Genomic DNA, 16,530 nt, shown 5'->3' with positions numbered 1-16,530 from the left:
TTTTGTGATACCAAAATCAAAAGGAAGTAATACACATAAACTGTATTTTTAAATTGTGACATGTAAGTAAATACTGAGTCAAGTTCCAAAAAACTGGTTTACAGATAATCAACAATATATGTATAGCACTTACACAAAAGCAGTATAAAAGTTGGAGATTGCTAGATGAACACAAAAACTCTACAGGTTTCTTGCCATGTTTGTATTTTATTAACAAAATCATACAAAATATGAAGAAAGTAAAACATTCTGTATGCAATGGCTTCAACATAATAATGATACAAGTGCCATCATGCCATTTTCATTCATTTCACGAGGTTCTGGTAAAACCACTTATTCTCTTTGTTTACAAATGGAATCATTTTATCTAACTCTCTTCTCTTTTCTACAGACAACCTAGACTCACAGTGTAGTGATTACAGCTGCAATTGTTGAAGTTCAGAAGGCTTCATGTTTCCCTCCAAGATGTTATGTTCTTTGAATCCTGCAATTGCATTAAGTGTTGAGTGAAAGGCAATACCCCTAGCCATTCAGCAGTCAGTCTGATACTATACTTTTGAAATATGTGCACGAGTGAAGGCAGCAGCAAAGTCGTAAAATCTGTTTCTTGCATAAAAGTTACTCTGAATGGTGTTGTGTGTAGTTTCAGTGATGAAGCGAACTATATCTTTTAGAACTTCCCAAGCAGTTAGCCTGTTTAGTTTCTCAATGTGAGCAAAATCATGATTGCAAGACATAAAACAGTGTCCTTTCATCAGAAACTTGCACTCTGTTTCTGTAAAGTAACATTTTGCTGTTACGTAAACCCACAGAAAGGTCGTCATCTTATTTTTGTTCTGCACACAGCAGCTTTTGCTCCACATTATCAGTTTCTTTTCACAGGTAACTTCAATGTAAAGACTTTGTGCACACAGGAAGCAATTTCATTCCCTCCCATGCCACACATGCAGAAACTTGCAAATGGTTTGATTATCACCAACATGAATGCAAAAGTTATCATTTGGGAGCTGCATTAAATAGTACACTTCACAGCACCTTAACAATGAAAGAGAAATAACTTTTTGTAAATACATTGCAGCAGTACATACTTCCATGGACTCCACAGTTTTCTTTTCTTTTTGGTGATGGAGTTCTAGCTGCAGTTTACTGTCTTTATACATTATTTATTATGTATCTGAAATAGTTACTCCAGCAATGTCCTATAGTTGCAAACAAATCACAGAGCTACTTCAATTGTCAGAAATCCACAAAAGTGCATGCCAAGTCACTAGCAAAGAACAGAAAAGTGGCGCATGACTCACTTTCTGAACACTGATGTTGGTGTTAGACATGAGTGCCATTTTTTGACAGCTGTAAACACTGTTTCCCTCTGTTCTGGTACTCGTATCAGAATATATGTTATTGGCCTTCGTGTTTACAAAAGAATTTCACCAGTAACTCAAAATTTTCATTTTTTGGCATCTGGCTCATTATTTACTTACACACCACAATTACAGTGCATGTTTGAATGTAACATAACATGTGAATTTCTCACAACATTCATTAATTAACAGCACCATACCCATAAAGTTATTGCAACAGACAGAGTTCCAAAAGAATGTTCACAGATGATACAGTTATATAAAAGGAACTGCATGGCAAAAAATTATACAGGAAATCTGAGATGTAGCATACTGCACATAATTAGGCAGGAAGACTCATTATTGTTCAATTACACAATTGATGTACGATCACTACAACCAGTCTCAACCACTAAATATCTAGGTATATGCATATGGAGTGACTTAAAATGAAACAGCCAAATAAAATTAATAGAAGGAAAGGCAGACAACAAGGTGACATTTTTTTCCGGAATTCTAAAGAACTGTAGTTTGCCTATGGAAGTGGTAACTCACAAAACACTCATTTTTAGCAATTTCTGAATACAGCACACCAGTCTGAGGCCCTTACCACATAGGATTAATATGAGAGACAATGAGGGTCCAAAGATTATCAAGTTTCATCAAAGTTTTGTCTAGTAGGCACAAGAATGTCACAGACATACCATCTCAACTCCAGTGGCAGCAGCTACAGAGAGGAACTGTGTGTCACAGAGAGGGTTACTGTTAAAACTGCACGAATGCACGTTCTGAGAAGTGCCAAGCAACACAGTACTTTCTATCACGTACACAGTATGTTGTGAAAAGAGTACGATGGAAAAATCTGAGAAACCTGAGAGCACATATAAGTTTACCAACAGTTGTTCTTTGAATGAGCCATTTGTAAATGTAATTGGACAAGAGGAAAATTGTAGCAGTAACTCAGGTAAGCTTTGCGTAAGGAGTATAGAGGTAGGCACAGAACTTAATATTTTTGTCACCACCTTCAGTTTTCCAGTTATGTGTTAGGTGTAGCATTATCGTTGTTATCTTCAGTCTGGAGACCATCTGATGCAGTTCCCCACATCAGTGCATTCTGCACAAATTTCTGCACAACTAACACAACCTATATCCATTTTAATCTGCTATCAAATCCTTTTTTTTTTACCCCCCCCCCCCCCCCCCCGTTTCTCCTCAATACACTTATTCCCTATATTACTGAATTAAATATTCCAGGCTGCCTCAGGATGTGACTTTAATTAAGTTATGCTAGAAAGTCTGTTTTTTGATTCAGTATGCCTTTATTGGCTGCAATGTTCAGAATTGTTCTGTGACATATTTAAAATCTCCGCTTCTTGTATATGCTATTTATTTTACTTCCACATAATGCTACACCCCACAAACAAACTTTTAGAAAAGGTTCCCAATTTAAATTTGTATTCTTCCAATTCACAGAAGTTTTTCTTGCTATTGTCAATCTGTATTTTATATCTATATCTACAAACATACTTTGCAAGCCACTGTATGGTGCTTGGAGGAGAGTACCTCTCCTCTTCCACTTGCTAAAAGAGCAAGCGAAAAATGACTGTCTATACACCTCTGTATGAGTCCTAATTTCTCTTATCTTACCCTCATGGCCCTCATGCAAAATCTAGCAGCCCCCTTCTGAATTGCTTTGATGTCTTCCTTTAATTGAACCTCTTGGAGATACCAAACACCTAAGCAGTACTCAAGAATGGGTTTGCACTAGTATTCTCTATGCAGTCTCCTTTACAAATCACCAACAGTTTCCTAAAATCCTCCCAAAAAGCTAAAGTTGACCATTCACCTTCCCTACGTGCTCATTCCATTTCATATCACTTTGCAGTGTTAAACCTAGATATTAATCAATGTGACCGTGTTGAGCAGCACGCTACTAATGCTGTGTTCAAACATTATGGGATTGTTTTTCCGACTCAACTACATTAACACTTAGGAGCTGATGCCCATAAAAATAGGGCGCGCCTGACCAGCCCGAAAATCTGACACCCGTAATTTTACAGGTGCATGTGCTCGATCTTCCCCTTTCTTCCTTTACTTGTATGTAGGGCTCCAAATGGTCTGGGAGGCGCAGCAGAAGCTATAGTTGAAGTACTTGACACTAGGTGGTGAAGGCATGTTGGACAAGGGAGAACCACTCCTTTTTTTTTTGTGAGGCTTTGCGAGTGGGAATATTCTGCTGCCTGCGCGCTCAGTTGCGTCGTCATGGCGAAGCGTGGTTTGACAGACAATGAAATCGCTCATGAGTTATCGCGTGAGTTTGAAGAAAGTGATGTCGATTTTTCAAAGGATGATGATTTGCTTGATTCTCATGATGACGTAGACTATGTTCAAGAAGAAGATTCTGAGTCGTCAGGTAAGGAATGCAGATAACAAAATACGCAATATTTTTATTCAGATTTCAATTGAAAGAGCTTTCAATATGTAACTATTGTAGTAAGTGATTTTCTTTGCAAATACTACTTTTATGGTAGATTCAGACGAGGAGAGCAAGTGTCCAAATTCTTCAGAAGCATGTATTGCCATTGTTCCTACTGATACCACACCTGCAGTATGTGGGCGACAAGGGTGAGTGTGAGACCAATAGCTTTGCACCATAGCGATTCTAAGGAAGGCTGGATGACTACTGATCATGTGCCAAATATCTATACATTCTCAGGACACTCTGGAAAGTGCAACCTTACCAGTTTAGACCAGAACAGCACACCTCTAGACATCTTTTTATGTTTACTTACAGACAGAATGGTGAATCATATAAAGCAGCAAACTAATCTGTAAGCACAACAAAGCATAAGGAAATTATGAAGCACAAATTCCCTTTCCCCTACCTGCTCGCTCTCAAAGTGGAAAGGAGTTACTGTCATAGAAATAATAAAGTTTCTGACAATTGTAGTCCACATGTGTGTTAAGTGTGGGACCCTGTATACGAGAGCACTGGTCCAAGAATCCTGTTGTGTCATGTAATTTCTGTCTAAACATCCTGAGCTGTGACAGGTTTCTTTCTATTTTGAGAAATTTTCACATCACTGACAATTCAGTTGCTAAGAAAAAAGGAGAAGCTGCCTATGACCCACTGCACAAGGTGAGATCCCTCCTGGATATAATGTCTGCTAATTTCCAGCGAGCATATACATCCTCTCAAAACATTACAATTGATGAAGGCATGTGCAAATTTCATGGCCGTGTGTATTTCAAGCAGTACATGCCACAGAAACCAAATAAATATCGTATAAAACTGTACATGCTGTCAGAGTCAGAGACAGGTTATGTCTGGAATTTTTTTGTTTATGCAGGTGAGAGGTCTGACACAGTGACACTCGTAAAGATATTGCTTGGGAATCTGTCATGAAAAGATTACACTTTGTTTACAGCCAGATTCTACACCAGTCCAGGCCTTACTTCAGAACTGGAAGCTGCAAAAACTGCTCTTGTGGGAACTACAAGAAAATCTAGAAAGGGATTACCTTCTGTTATAAAATATCTGAAACTTCAGCGAGGTGAACTAATTTTTAGGCGTAAAGGAAATATCTTGGCATTCTGTTGGAAGGACAAAAGAAATGTGCACATGATAAGTAAAAAGGCACACTGCTGAGATTGTGAAGTTTATTGATACAATAGGCAGAGAGAAGTCAAAACCAGCCTGTGTGGTGGACTAAACAAGTTAGGTGTTGGCTTATCAGACCAATGACTCTCATACGGGGCTTTTGAGCATCGAACTGTGAAGTGGTGGAGAAAGTTGTCATTCCACTTAATACTAATGGTGATGATAAATTCAAGTATGTTGTACAACAAGGTAACTGGAAAATGCCTCACATCATCACAGTTTATGACAACTATCTGTGCAGGTCTTGCAGACAGCAGAGATCTCGAACCACAACCTGGTACATTGGGACTCTCCAGACTATCAACTGGAAAACAGTTTCTGGAAAAGATTGAGACAGAAATAGGCAAGAAACAGAAGCAAAAACAATGTGTAGTGTGGTCTCTGAGAGGCAAAAAGCTTACTGGGAAAGTGTGGCGCAAAGACACAAGCTACTAGTGTAGTGAATGCAAAGTGGCATTCTGCAACTGCATCTTAAAATATAAATAATTATTAAAATTCTTGTTTAAAATAATGTAGTTTTCTTCTAAGCATTACGTGCATATATCCTTGACCAATTTTTCTTCTTTCCAAAAACAATGCTATAATTGAAAGTTTCATGGAAGCAAATATTAATTAAAAGAACAAAGAATTAGACACAGCTTCAAACTAGAAAGTTCAGGCTTTTCAATAAGAGTAATTTCATTACTATAACAAAAACCATTTAAGAGTTGTAGTAAATTAAAATACACTAAAAACAGCTAGGCCTTGTGATAGAGCTTCATGCGCTATGGATCGAGGCCCAAAGTGTTAACTTAAGAGCAAGCTGCCTCCATTACACCTACTAGAAATTTTGTTGAAATGATCTTGTATCCTCCTAAAATCACTCAACAATGACACCTTTATGTACACTACAGCATCATCAGCAAACAGTCGCAGATCTGCTGCTCACTTTATCTGTTGGATCATTCCTGTATATAGAGAAAAACAGTGGTCCTATCAAACTTCCCTAGAGCACTCCTGATGACACCCTTGTCTCTGATTTACACCTGCTGTCGAGCACGAATACTGGGTTCTATTACTGAAGAAGCCTCTGAGTCACTCATATATCTTGAAACACCTCTGTATGCTTATACCTTAGTTAACAGTCTGAAATGGGGCACCATGTCAAACGTGTCCCAGAAATCTAAGAATATGCAAACTGACTGTTGCTCTTCCTCCATAGTTCACAGGATATCCTGTGAGAAAAGGTCAGTCCGAGTTTCACAAGAGCAATGCTTTCTAAATCAACACTGATTTGTGGACAAAAATTGCCCAAGTAGTAAAACTCACCTACTACTTTTCAAATCTCTGAATAATTGTGTAATATAATACCTACAGCATCACCTGACTTAAATCTGTTACATCCTTTAACCTTGTATTACTTTAAATGTTATTCATCTTTTAACTTTTTATCAAGATGCTATCCACTGCCTTCAACTAACCTTCCAAGTCGTTTTTGGTCTACAGCACAAACATGTGATCAGCAAAATAGAAAGTCTTTATATTGTCTCTTTTAACTCAATTTTTCAAAAATCTGCTTAATGTACCTTACTGCTAGCTGCAGGTACAGATTTGTAAAATAAGATCAAACACACATGTGTGTGCGCATACACACACACACACACACACACACACACACACACACACACACACACACACACAAATGTACACGCTTGCAGTACTAGCGAGATGGATTATTGAATATAAATTATTGAAAGTAATTGCCTGGGTAGATGGAGGGGGGAGGGGGGGATAGTGGTAGGAAAGAATGCATGAGGTAAGGAGGGGATAGCAGGGTAGTGTGAGGCAGGTCTTTAGCCATATGACTCGGTAGCTGCACAACAAGATGAAAAGTGAAAGGAGTTCACAGGGTAGAGCATATAAAGCTTAGAGAGATTGATAGGGGGTAATCAAGGGGAGGAGGAGAACAGGAAGGTGGTGGAGAAGAGGGAGATAGGGAAGAGAAAGAGTACGGAAAAGGAGGGGGGGGGAGGGGGAGAGAGAGGAGTGAAAAAGGGGAAGAAGCCTCTGTGTGTGTGTGTGTGTGTGTGTGTGTGTGTGTGTGTGTGTGTGTGTGTGTGTGCGAAAGTGGCCGTATTGGAGGCAGCAGAGGAGGAGGAGGAGGAAGAATGGTGGATGAAGGCAGTACTAAATCTGGAAGGGGAAGGAGTGGTATGGACAGAGAGAGAAGGGAAAAAAACAATGTGATGCAGTGGGGGAGGGGGGGGGGGGGGGGGGTAGTGGAGAGGATTGCGAGAGTGCAGGATATGCTGGAGAGACAGTTTCCATCTACGTAGTTTAGAGAAATTTCTGCTGGAAAGGAGTATCCAAATGGCCATTGTAAGGAAGCAACAGTTGAAGTCATTAGTGTTGTGGTGCGCAGTATGTTTGGCAACTAGATTGTCAAGTTTGCAGTTTGCCAGCATTTGGCAGTGACCTTTCATGAGAGTTGACAGTTGGTGACTTGTCATGCCCACATAGAGTGCTGTAGAGTAATGGCAGCAGAGCTGATATATCACTGCACCTATAAATGGCCTTCCCTTTTATTGGATAGGAAATGCTTGTGAATGGACTGTGGTAGAAGGCAGTGGGTGGGTGTATGGGACAGATCTTGCACCTGGGCTGACCAAATGGGAATGATCCATGCAGTACAGGATTGGAAGCACGACAGGAATAGGGGTGGACACAGATAATCTGTAGGTTGTGTGGGTGATGGAACAATACTTTGGGTGATGCTTGTAGAATATCCCTCACCTCAGGGAAAGGTAGTCAAAACCCTGGTGGAAGAAGTGGTTGAGCTTTCCAAGATCAGAGTTGTCAGAGGAGTGATGGTCAGTGCCTGGTTAGCAGCTTTACTGGTGTCAAGAGGAGCAAATTATATGTGAGATATGTTTATGGATGAGCTAGATAGGATACTGTCTGTCAGTAAAGGCTCTGGTAAGGTTATCGGTATATTGCAACAATACACTTCCCACTGCAGATGCAGCATATACGGGTGGCAAAGCTGTACAAAAGAGACGTTCTGATAAGGAACAGGTGACAACTGTCAAAGTATACTGTCAAAGGAATGTACCACATGAATACTCATGACACTAACACAGATTTGTTTACAGATTTGGCCTCTGAAAGTGAAATAACTGTGGGTCAGGATGTGTTTGGATATGACGGCTAGGAAAGAGTTGTTGAGTTTGGTGGTGGTGGTGGTGGTGGTGGTTAGTGCTTAACGTCCCGTCGACAACGAGGTCATTAGAGACGGAGCGCAAGCTCGGGTGAGGGAAGGATGGGGAAGGAAATCGGCCGTGCCCTTTCAAAGGAACCATCCCGGCATTTGCCTGAAGCGATTTAGGGAAATCACGGAAAACCTAAATCAGGATGGCCGGAGAAGGGATTGAACCATCGTCCTCCCGAATGCGAGTCCAGTGTGCTAACCACTGCGCCACCTTGCTCGGTGTTGTTGAGTTTGGTAACAGGTTGCTATTGGGGTAGGTAATGTTCCGTGGTCATGGGGGATGGTGGTGTACAAGGATGTCGTATATATAGTGACAAGAAGGTGTCTGCAGGTAATGGGACAGGGACTGTGGAAGGTGGTGAAAGAAGTGAGTAGTGTCTTGAATGTAGAATGGGAAGTTATGGATAATGGTTTGTAAGTGTTGGTCAACAAAGGCAGAGTATTGTTCACTGAGAGCACTGTACCCAGTCACAATGGTGAGACCAGTGGGGTATGGTTTGTTGAGTTTGGAGGTATGTAAAAGGTAGGAGTGAAAGAGTTTGCTGGTGTAAGGAGGGAGATGGATTCAGGCTTTTGGGGAATGGACCTAAGACCTTGAGGAGGAGCTGTAGGTTTTTTTGGACTTCTGGAATTGGATCATTGTCGTATAGTTTGTATGCAGAGGTGTCTGAAAATTGGTGGCGACCCTGAAGGATGTTCACTATGATTCATTACCACTGTGGTACAGCATTTGTTTGTGGGAAGGATGATAATGCCCAGATTGGTTTTCAAGTTATGGATTGCTGCCTGTTCCATAGTAGTGATGCTGGACTTATGGGGAAAGACTTAGAAAAGGAAGGTGAGGCTAGGTTAGCAGTAAGAATTCCTGAAAGATGACCATGGGATGACTGGGTGGAATGAGAGGAGGATTGCACTTGGAGGAAGGTTACAACTGTTTTATACAAGGTTTTGTGTGGGGTTTTGGTTTGCTGTTGTCAGTGGAATGAATGGTAAAGAAATATTTCCAATGCAAAGAATAAGTTAAAGGAAAGAATGTCCTTTACAGGTTTGGCATGTTTGAATTTAGGTTTTGGGCTAAAGTGAAGCCTTTACGAAGTACTGAGACTTCTGCAGGGGTCAGAGTTGTGGCAGAAAGGTTGAAAACAGTGTTATGGGATGTATGGTTAGGAGCAGTCTATATCATGGAAGACAGGCGAAATTTTTGGGGATATGGAATGTGGAGTAAGTCAGCAAGGCATAGTCAGGGAGCTATGAGGGGATGACAGGAGGATTGCAACAGAATGGTAAGCTTTTACTTGGTTACAGGCAGTGACAAGCACACAAAGGACAAGCATAGCTGAGACATCTTTCTCGAATGGGACTGGAAATGCTGTTCCCATTATTGGAGGGCAAGACTCTCTATTGCACTGAAGGCATTCAGGGAATTGTAGGCACAGAGTAAAAGGATGGTTTGAGCTTTGATTGTATGATTATGATGGACCAGGCTGGTAAGAGTGGTGGACTCATGAATCTGAAACAGTCTAAGATGCCAGTTTCAATGTTAAGTCCATTGGGCAGAATACCATGTGACTGACAAGATTTCAGAATGAGGATGTGTGGTTGGTATTTTGCTGGGGGAGGGGGGGGGGAGAGGAGGAAAAAAGGACAGTTATATAAAGTGGTCATAAATAAATGCACGAGACCAGCTAACAGTCAAGTATGGCAGCAAGAGTTAGTAGTGGAGGAAATTTAAAGAAGAATTGGAATTAAATGTTCAAAAGGAGCAGCAACTGTGACAACAGGGAGTTGATGTATGGCAGTTATTAGTATGGTGGGCTGTTACAGCTGCAAGTGCTCAATTTGCACAACAGAGGATGACCTGTGTGTGTTCTGAATGCAGGTACAATCAAACATTGGAAAATCCAGGATGGAGTGTAACAATATTATGAAAAGGATAGTTGCTACTCATCCTATAGCGGAGATAGGCACAACAATTAGACTGTCAAAAATTGAGCTTTCGTCCAACAAGGCCTTCATCAGAAATAGACACACACACACACACACACACACACACACACACACACACACACACACACACTCAATCACTCACACGAGCACGCAAACGCAACTCACACACACATGAACACAGTCTCTGGCTGCTGAAGCCACACTGCGAGCAGCAGAGCATGATGGGAGAGGCAACTATGTGGTGGGAGTAAGGAGGAGGCTGGGAAGGGAGGGGGAGAGATAGCAGGGTAGGACTGGGTGTCGGTAAAGTGCTGCTTGTGGGAGGGTACAGGGACGAGGCGGAGAGAGGGGAGGGCAGCTAGGTGCAGTTGCAGTCAGGAGGTTGGACAAAGGGCAGGGGGGGACTGGGGGGGGGGGGGGAGGGGCGAGGGTAGCAGGAAAGGAGGGAAGTAGAAAGGCTGTGGCTGGATTGGTGGAGCAGAGAGCTGTGTAGTGCTGGAATGGGAATAGGAAAGTGGCTGATGGATAAGGACAATAACTAACGAAGGTTGATGCCAGGAGGGTTGCGGGACCGTAGGATTTATTGCAGGGAGAATTCCCACCTGCAAAATTAAGAAAAGCTGTGAAGCAGTCATTGAAATGAAGAATGTTGTGTTGGGCAGTGTGCTGCAATGGGGTGGTACAGCAGTTTCTTGGACATAGTTTGCCAGTGGCACAGCTGTTTCTTGGACACAGTTTGCCGGTGGCCATTCTTCTGGACAGACAGCTTGTTGATTGTCATGCCCATGTAGAATGCAGCACAGTGGTTGCAGCTTAGCTTGTAAAGCACATGACTGGTTTCACAGGTAGCACTGCCTTTGATGGGATAGGTGACCCTTGTGACTAAACTGGAGTACGTGGAGGTGAGAGGATGTATGGGACAGGTCTTGCATCTAGGTCTATTACAGGAACATGAACCCTGCGGCAAGGGTTTAGGAGCTTGGGTGTGAAGGGATGGGTGAGGTTCGGTGGGTGGCGGAATACCACTGTGGGAGGGGTGAGAAGAATAGCGGATAGAAAGTTCCTCCTTTCAGGGCATGATGAGAGTTAGTTGAAACCCTGGCATAGAATGCAATTCAGTTGTTCCATCCCTGGGTAGTACACAATCATGAGGGGGATGCTCTGCTGTGGCGGACGGTGGGACTTTGGGAGGTGGTGAGTGACTGGAGAGATAAGGCATGGGAGATCTGCTTTTATTAAAGTCTGGGCGGGTCGGTGAAGGCCTTACTGAGACCCTCAGTATATTTCGTTCATCACTGTAGATGCAACGGCCTTAGGTGGATAGGCTGTATGGAAGGGACTTCTTGGCATGGAATGAGTGTCAGTTGTTGAAGTGGAAGTACTGCTGGTGGTTAGTAGGTTTGATATAGACAGAGGTACTGATGTAGCCATCTCTGAGGTAGAGGTCAACATCAAGGAAGGTGACTTGCTGGGCTGAGTAGAACCAGGTAAAGCGAATGGGGGACAAGGTGTTGAGGTTCTGGAGAAATGTGGATATGGTGTCCTCACCTCCAGATCATGAAGATGTAATTAATGAATCTGAAGCAGGTGAGGGGTTTGGGATTCTGGATATTTAGAAAGGATTCCTCTACATGACTCATGAATAGGTTGGCATAGGATGGCACCATGCGGGTTGGCATAGGATGGCACCATGTGGGTACCCATAGGCGTAGCCCAGATTTGTTTTTAGGTAATGCCTTCAACGAGGAAGGAGGTTGTAGGTTTGGTATTCGTTGGGTATTGAGAAAGGTAGTGTTCAATAGTGGTAAGGCCATGGACATTAGGGATAATACCATAAAGGATGGTGGCCTAAACAGTGCCGAGCAGGGCACCATGTTGTAAAGGAATAGAAAGTGTGGAGAGTTCATGGAGGAAATGATTGGTATCTTTTGCGTATGAGGGTGTGTTGCGGGTAATAGACTGAAGGTATTGACCTATGAGAGCAGAGATTCTGTCAGTGGGGCCACAGTAACTGGCCACAATGGGGCATCCTGTGTGGTTCGGTTTATTGACTTTAGAAAGCATGTAGAAGTCAGGGGTGCGGGTAGTGGTGGGGTGAGGAGAGTGATGGACTCTGGGGAGAGGTTCTGGGATAGGCCTAAGGATTCGATGAGAGACTGGAGATCCTGCTGGATTTCTGTAATGGGGTCACTGCGGTAGGGTTTGTAGGTGAGTTAATGGAGGAAAGATTCATGACTGTGTTTTGGATCTGTTTGGGTTCTGGATACTGTATGGTGGTGGGAAGGAGTTTTTGAGGGTGGGGTAAATGTAATAGCTCTGTGAGACAGGACTGTCAGCTATGAGGGGGTGTGGGGGAGCTTTGGAGGTTGTTGTAGATGTGGTGGATAGTGGTAGTCCAAGAAGGGAGTAGGAAGCGAACAGGATGGAGAGTTTTCTGAGTTGGAATTGTGCATGTTACTCTAGTTCCTAGAGGGCAAGAGTTTCATTGTGTTATACGGGATCCATGAATTTGGGATACCACAACAGGAGAATTTTGTGGATAGAGAGGAGTTATTGAAAGGAGGTTTGGGCCTGATTGATATGCTTTTGCATGGCTATGTTGGTGACGTTTGAGGACTGGCGGAATATGAACAGATGTAGGTCATTGTGGAAGGAATGGTGGCAGCTAGAGATGGGTAATTTGATGGTAAAGCCATTTGGGGGGGATTCCATGAACCAAGCAACAACGCAGGAACAGTATGTGGGACTGGGTACAGGATCGGGATAAGGAAACTTTTCTGTTTTGACACAGATGGAAGGAGCAAGGATCCATGGTGATGGATAAAAATGCGTAAAAATACGTAAATTATGTACAAGTACATCCAAAAAATTCACAAAAATACCGTATTTACTCGAATCTAAGCCGCACTTTTTTTACGGTTTTTGTAATCCAAAAAACCGCCTGCGGCTTAGAATCGAGTGCAAAGCAAGCGGAAGTTCTGAAAAATGTTGGTGGGTGCAGCCACAACTAACTTCTGCCGTCGAATATATGTAGCGCTACACAGGCATGCTTTGCAGGCACAAAGATAAATACTGGCACCAAATCCTCTGCGTCAGTAAATAAATTAAAAAAAAAAAAAAAGGTGGAAGACGAGCTTTTTTTCTCTGCCCCGAGTTTTGACCACTGCATTTTCATACATTATCTAAGGAAGTAAATACAAATTCCACATTGTTCATCTTCGGATGTTGCAAAATTTCAATGTACTACAAAAATCCGACTGGCAAGACTGTTTGTCAATATGGCCAACTCTACTTGTCAATATGGCCAACTCTACATTCTGAATTTTTTCCTACCTGTGAGAAGAGATGGTTGCTAATAGGAACTTTTATGAATTGTGAATCACATGCAATATTCTCGTCACCATAAAAATAATATGAATATAAACATTTTGCCATGTATTGTTTCATGTTAGCTGCTATCTCATTTAACTTCTGTCTGCCTAATAAACTACGAAACTAGAGTGAGAGAACAGCAAACGCGGGAGAATACATATATCATGTCATGTTTATATTCGTATTATTCTTATGCCTAGTAGTGATATAGTCAGAAATGAAGCACAGCAATTGACTAGATTTTTAAATCTAAGATGACTAATTTCTGTGCAGAATGTAATGTACTAAAGAGGCGCCTGCAAACATTTTCAAATGGAGAAAAATTTTCGCTAAACTCTCGTTCAGAACATCTTCTATCATACGCAGTCCATTATTTGGTATTTGTTGATCATTATCAAAGAAAGCAGCAGTGTAAGTAACAACAAATAGCAGTCTCTTGCCATTGTTTCGCTAATGAGACGATTCCTCTCTCTTTAATTGTAAACGGCAGTAGCACGCACAAAAGCAAACCATGCCGCGAGCGGCGACAGGCCGTAAACACGCACTATCAGAATGCGGCAAACAATGCATGACACAGTACAGTAATGCATTTTCAGCTTACAGTGACGTAAACACCTATAACAAAGAGAACGGCACTTATCAGATCAAAGCAAAATAAGCAATCAATTCAAACCAGACGAAGCACGTGAAAAAGGAAGGGTACCCGTATAAATACTGACGGAGCGCCTGACGCAGGCTACCTGGTAAAGCTTAACTGCTAAGCTTACGACTCGAACCAAACTACTGTAGCTGTATCGTCATTCATTCGACCTAAATCATGTCTCATATTACAATGGACCAACTTTGTTTCGATTTGGAGATGCAGCCTAAAACTTTTCTCTCCCATTGAATTTCAAGTCTCAAATTTCAGACGCGGCTTAGATTCGGGAAATTTTTTTTTTCCTTGACTTCGAGTCTCATTTTTTAGGTGCAGCTTAGATTCGAGTGCGACTTAGATTCGAGTAAATACGGTACACCCTGACACATGGGAAAAATCAAGAAAAGGATGAAATGGATGAAGTAAGGGGAAACAGGATGAAATCTGGGGGAGTAGGTCGATAGTGAAAGGCTAAAATCACCTGAAACTGGTGTGGAGACCCAATGAGATCAGAGAAAAAATTAAAAAGACTATAATGTGGGTTGCAGGTCTGTGGGTGGATAAGTGTGAAAAAGTGGGGTTGGCAGATGTGGCTATATTAGGTGAAGTTAGTAGGTGCAAACTGGAATAGGGAGGAAAAGGACTGGGGGAGGGGGGCGGCTGACAGGATGAGATATAAGTTCATGTGGCACAGGAAGGTACGGGCAATAACATAAGAAAATACACGAAAGGGACACAGGAGGAGTGATCAATTCGAAGGTACAGGATTAATGATATCGGTAGGAGTAATGTGGGACATGAGATGCTGCACCAACAATCAGTGCGCTCTCGTAGCCATCTACTGTGTGAGGCCACGGTGGGTGATACAGTGTGGCTTGTAAGTAGAGCATGCAGTGCAGTTTGTAAGAAAAACACAGGAAAAAAGAGAAAGGAGGACAGACATTGAGGATAGTAATGTATTAGAAAACAGTAACCAAGGAAAAGAGCACTGTGTCATAGGATGTAAGAAAAGGTGTCAGGCAAAATCAAACAACGGAAAATCCAGAATGGCATGTAACAGTATTATAAAAAGCATAGTTGCTACTTACCATGTAGTAGAGATGCTGAGTTGCAGATAGGCACAACAAATAGACTGTCAGAAAGTGAGCTTTCAGCCAACAAGGCCTTTGTCGAAAATAGACAACTCACACACACATACTCACACAAACGCAACTCATGCACACATAACTACAGTCTCCGACTGCTGAGGTCACACTGTAAGCAGCAGCTCATGATGGGAGAGGCCTCAACCTTCACTAGTCATTGTCATTACCCATCAGCCCCTCCCTCGATCCCATTTCAGTGCTACACAGCCCTCTCTATTCCACCAACACACCCACAGTCTTTCTACTTCCCTTCTTTACCCCCTACCCCCCTGTCCACCATTTAACCTCTTGACTGCACCTAGCTGCCCTATCCTCTCTCCACTTCATCGCTGTACGCTCCCACAAGAAGCACTTTCCGTCCATCACCCTTATCCTCCTATCCCTCCCCCTCCCTGCCCCAGCCATCCCCTTACCCCCACCACGTGGTTGCCTCTCCCATCATGCACTGCTGTTCACATTGTGGCCTCATGTTTGTGAACTGCATTTGCAAGAGTGTGTGTATATGCTGTGTATTTCCAATAAAGGTCTTGCTGACCAAAAGCTCACTTCCTGACAGTCTTCTTGTTGTGCCTATCATGCAAATCAGCATCTCTGATATTTGGTGAGCAGCAATTACTCTTTTCATAATGTTGTTGAACACAGGTTCCAAAGAGGACAAGAAAGTGTAGACATATTAAGGAATAAAGAATGGACAAATGTGCTGTAGATAAGTAAAGAAAGTTAGTAACAAAAGTAAAAGCACATAGAATGGAAGAGAGCCAAATCCATAATGTATAACACTATTGGAAATTCTTGATTGGAAAAATACATAAAATAAGGAAAGACAACCACTTACCTATAGAGCATTAGTGTATGGTGTGCTACCAGCTCATGCTGCCCTGACTGTTAGCTGATGGCATGTGTTTACCTATAACTGGATAGTATGATTAGTATGATCTCTCTCTCTCTTCCTGTCATGCACTTCAATGTCAATTTTTGATTAAGCATATCTATTCACAAATGTTGCTGCTACCTTCTGCTTCTTTAAAACATTTTCTGAACTTCCTTATAACTTCCTATGCAACTCCATATACAATATTTACCATTTATTACTGTTAGGAATGCTTTGACTATATGTTTTAACATTCTTATTTTTTACCACCTTTAACAAATTCTCAGCCACTTCTTTTCTCCACCAACCA

General features: G+C 42.0%; 1 protein-coding gene across 1 annotated transcript in view; it reads right to left on the bottom strand.

The window, feature by feature from the left end:
* The window catches only part of LOC124775806 (general transcription factor 3C polypeptide 1), a 354,943-nt gene that overhangs the window by 271,859 nt on the left and 66,554 nt on the right, over positions 1-16,530 (bottom strand).

Source organism: Schistocerca piceifrons, chromosome 2, assembly GCF_021461385.2.
Source record: "Schistocerca piceifrons isolate TAMUIC-IGC-003096 chromosome 2, iqSchPice1.1, whole genome shotgun sequence".
In the NCBI taxonomy this organism is placed as follows: domain Eukaryota; kingdom Metazoa; phylum Arthropoda; class Insecta; order Orthoptera; family Acrididae; genus Schistocerca; species Schistocerca piceifrons.
The sequence above is the reverse complement of the archived record's forward strand: the minus strand, read 5'-3'. Positions and strand labels throughout refer to the sequence as shown.